This window comes from Mus caroli, chromosome 5 (genome assembly GCF_900094665.2).
Source record: "Mus caroli chromosome 5, CAROLI_EIJ_v1.1, whole genome shotgun sequence".
Taxonomy (NCBI): Eukaryota; Metazoa; Chordata; class Mammalia; order Rodentia; family Muridae; genus Mus; species Mus caroli.
This window is the reverse complement of record NC_034574.1, coordinates 23,321,173-23,325,813: the sequence shown is the minus strand read 5'-3', so window position 1 is coordinate 23,325,813 and position 4,641 is coordinate 23,321,173. Positions and strand designations below refer to the sequence as shown.

Genomic DNA, 4,641 nt, shown 5'->3' with positions numbered 1-4,641 from the left:
CTTCTTTTTCTTCTTCTTCTTCTTCTTCTTCTTCTTCTTCTTCTTCTTCTTCTTCTTCTTCTTCTTCTTCTTCTTCTTCTTCTTCTTCTTCTTCTCCTTCTCCTCCTCCTCCTCCTCCTCCTCCTCCTCCATCTTCTTCTTCCTTCTCCTCCTCCTCTTCTTGTTTTGATAATAGTCATACTAATTATAGTTTTGATTTGGATCACTAGGATCATTAACACCTTGGGGTGTTAAATGACAATCTCACTGCCAGGCACATGTTATCTCCCTACTAATTCTTAGTCAGGGAGACCCTGCAGGCATCCACAAACAATACAATCTATTGAAGCCATTGCTCTTAGATATCTAACATGTAAGATCCTCTTGCTGAAGATACCACAGCACACACTTTCTACAGGACATAGAGAAATCACTCATGGGCTGACCTGGATGTTGTCTCCCTGCTACCTAGCTTTCCTGGTACTAGAGATTTCTATGTAGGCTTCTAGGGAAGAAAAAGCATCAATGATCCTACCCAGTGCTGGATCCTACATGCTACTATATTACTCTATCTTATAAGATGTGCCTACCAGTGTCATTGCAGCACAATTGTTTATGGTGTAACCAAGCACTATTGTGATTAGACTTGAGGCCTGCTCTACATGAGAGATTCATGCATGATATTGTAAATATGACCAAAACTTATGCTCAGGAAGTCATAGGCGAACCTACTAGTGTTGTTTTGCTAAGTGGTCATGTTGTCAAACTGCATTTTAAATGTTTATATTTATATCTGTAGATCTGTAGTTTCCAACTGTGGTTGGAGAAAACTGTTGTTGCAATGTATAGTGATGAATGCAGAGACTCACTACTGTTTAAAGTGCTGAGAACAAGCAACAAATAGATGTCAAGATGAGACATCAGCACCACCCTCCCTTCCAGGGTCAGGAACCATCTTGGAAGAAGGTAGAGAGCACTGGAGGATGGAAAGGAGAGCTGTGAAATGCTGAGCTCTAGCCATGACACAGATGCTGTACTCATGAACTCACAGTAGCTATGCTTACCCACAAGACCTGCAGATAAAATCTTCACACAGAGAGAGCAGGGACTCTGATACTCACCTCTAGCTGAGCAGATATTAGCAGTATATGGTTGCTGAGGGTGGGAGGTCACTTTTCTTTGGAAGTGGCCATCATAAGATCGCCCATGCTCCAGTGGATGACTTTGCACCCATACATGTGAACAGCACTAATTGGACTGAGTTGCTGGGTCGGGGGTACCAGAGGTTGGATGAAGGACAGAATGCGGCTAAGATGTATCATGTGCATTTGTGAAATTTCCAAAGATTAAAACAGGAATCAAGATAAAATCTCTCATTTCTCTCTGTGCTTTCTTTTCTGTCTCACAAATATCAAAAGGAACAACTGGAGTAACCAACCTATATGTCTTGGCCTCCAGATAAGGAAGCAAGGTGTGGCTGAGTCTGCATTAGCTGGAATCATGGCATGTCAGACACAGCTGGGGTCCTGATTCCTTCACCCATCCTTCACCCACGCACAACTTTGCTATCTCCATCTCTGGACACTGGCAGTGCTTCTCCATAGTTAGTCAAGACCCAAGTTCTAAGACTTCTCACCTCCCACATTGCAACCTCTCAATAGAATCTGATCTAAACACATCACAGGTAGAAGGAATAAGAGAAATGCTAATCAGGATAGCTGTGTGATAAAATGGAGTTTGATTCCCAGTCATGGAAAACAAAATGGTAATCCAAAAATCAAATTGTTATTAATGCATTTTTCTTCTAATTTGTATTATAACTTAACCAAGAAAGCACAAATTCCTATTAGAGGTCCCATGATACTGAGTTCTACTTTGGTAAGCAGCGTGACAGGCAAATGAAAAAGAGAGAGAGAGTTCATCAGAGGATACATGTAGCTGATAACTACTCCTTCCACGTGTCAGAAACCTTGAGGGGTAAGGACAGAAACATCCATGTTCTACCATTCTTCACACAAAGCTAATATAAATGATTCTCCAGTTTTACCTCATATGTCAGATACCTGTATCTGTAATCCTTCCAGCCTTCCACTCTTCAACCCACCCACCAATATAGATACCCAACTCCTGTATCTACCCTCTTCCATGCACCCATCCATTCACCCAGGCCCCTCCTTTCTATCCATATACCTACAAACCCACTTATCCACTCAGCCTACCAGCCAACCAGCTGCCCTTCCATTCACCTATCCCTTAACCTCCATTTGTTTTAAAATCTTTTTATTAGTTCTTTCTGAGTTTCACATTATGCACCTGAGTCCCATTCATCTTCCTGTCTCCTCATATTTACCCTTTGCCCTTGCAAATAACTCCCTACATAAGAAACACACACACAAACAACATTTGTTTTAAAAAAAAAAAAGGCACAAAAGCATCTCAATGTGGAAGCTATAGCGTGTCACAGCATGTCCCACAGTATATTCCTCTGTCCATACATCGTCACTGCAAATGTTCATTACAATGAACCATTGGTCTGGTTCAAGATCTCTGGGTTTTCTGTGACACCATCAATATTGGATCTTCACTGGGACTCCTCCTGATTATTCTGTTGTTGCCCTGTGTCATAGAGATCCTGCAGCTTTGGATCAGTAGGACTGGCCTTCTCACAAGTCCCAACAGTTCACAGATGATATAGATTTTGGGGTAGGCCATCTCATCCACCCAGGCCTGGATCTGATCCTGGGTGGTAGCAGAGCTGGTCAACCCACCAGCTCTCCCTTATCTGCACCACAAGGGTGAACTTGCCAGCACTGCTCCCACTGAGTCACCCAATGCCACCATCAGCAGGCGTCTGGTTCAACTCTCCTAATGACCTTGGTGCCAGCACACCCACACCTCCAGAGTTAGCTCCACTGGGCTGCCCAGTCAAGGAATGGGATCCACTCCCCCAAGCTACAACCTCTGAGGGTCTCCCACTCTCATCTCATTGAGGCTGGCTCACCCATGCCTTTGACATGATAGCCAGCTCCATTTTGTTGCTCTGGCAAGGTGCAGGGCCTGCTCTTCCAAGTGCTATAGCCAGTGATGGAGCAGAGCTAGCTTTTCTTCTCTCCTGCCCTTGGGGCCAGCTTTCCAGACTACCACATGTGACCAGGGGGAGGGCATCACCCTTGTACCTACATCATCTTACAGTAGATGAATGCGGGGAGGGCGGGGGGAGGCAAGCTCTCCCTTGCTCTCATTTTCAGCGCTGGCTCCTCTGCAACTCCTCAGCCATGGCCAGCACTGTTGTGTTACCCAGGAGTGGTTCAGGGCCTGCTTTCCTGAGTACTGACAGGGGTGAGAGATGGGGGCAGCTTTCCAGAGCACTGAATCCAGTGAGGGGAAGGGCAAGTTCTACACAGCCTTTGACTATTCAGATGATCTCAAGTGGCTGCTCAGACCATGGATGCCCCATGTTCTCTAGTGGTAATATGAGCACAGATGTCAACACTCATCCCTGCTGCTGTGTAGACATGAATTCAGGCATGGCCCTCAGTGGCAGCTCAGCCTGGGACCTCACCATAGCTCCAGGTGGCAGGGCTGGACAGGCTACTCCTCTCCACCCTTGAGTCTCCAGTTCCATCTCTCTTCACAGTGCTCAAGCTGCTCCACTTCTCTTTCATCCCCATCTGACCACCACACACTTGCACATTGTGGTGGCTCCAGCTTTAGGCTAACCTCATGACTGGCAGGCCCCTGGGTGACATCCTCCATCTATTCTGTATGATGTGTATACAAGCAGGTGTCAATGGACACCTGTTCTGTGCACTGGAGGACAGGTCTGGGGGTGGGGTGGTGGTCCACGGGTCTTCCTTCTTTCTCACTACACTGTCTGGATTTCATTTGATTTTATTTGATTTGACTTGATTTTTATGAATCCTAGGCATAAATCAGCTTTTGCCACCAAACCAGGCATCAAGCTAGATTGATGGACTGACATTTGCTTTGCCCCTGGATGAGATAAGAACAGCAAAAAGGTGTCTCTTTGCTCATTGCCAGGGATCAACCTCTCATTTGTATATAAATCCACCTATGCCTCCATCCTCCCATGAACCAACTATTCATCCATCCTACCTCCCTACTGTATGTCCATCCACTTATCTATGCATTCATCCACTCACCTGGGCTCTCTGTGGGATCCAGGAATGATTTCTCGTCCTCTTAATTTCTGAGGCTTTGTAGAAGCTCACACATCAGTCTGCAGGCAGTGACAAAAGCCCAGAGAGGATGTATCTATCTATCCATCCTCCCATCCAATCACACAATCACGTGTCTACTCATCCATCTACTCATCCACTTAGCCACCCACCCACCATGAGAACAAAATATTCAACACTGTAATAGAATTTAAACCATTCAGAGAGAAAGATAATATATCAAAAATGAGACAAATGACATAATTTGAATAGTCATATGAAATGCTCTAAGGTGATAAAATGGTGCATTAGAGACTGATGGGTGGAGAAGGCTGGGAGTGCAGGTAGGATGCATCTAAAATGAGATCTGAATGTGAAAGTGAAATGTAACCACTGAGACCTCTGCAGTGGGAGCATCACACCACTGAGACCTCTGCAGTGGGAGCATCACACCACTGAGACCTCTGCAGTGGGAGCATCACAC

General features: G+C 45.4%; 1 long non-coding RNA gene and 1 pseudogene across 1 annotated transcript in view; both read right to left on the bottom strand.

Annotated features, from left to right (window-relative positions):
- The window catches only part of LOC110294613, a 444,128-nt gene that overhangs the window by 200,487 nt on the left and 239,000 nt on the right, over window positions 1-4,641 (bottom strand). The gene's annotated exons all lie outside the window — the stretch shown is intronic.
- On the bottom strand, window positions 3,892-4,025 carry LOC115031194 (annotated as a pseudogene).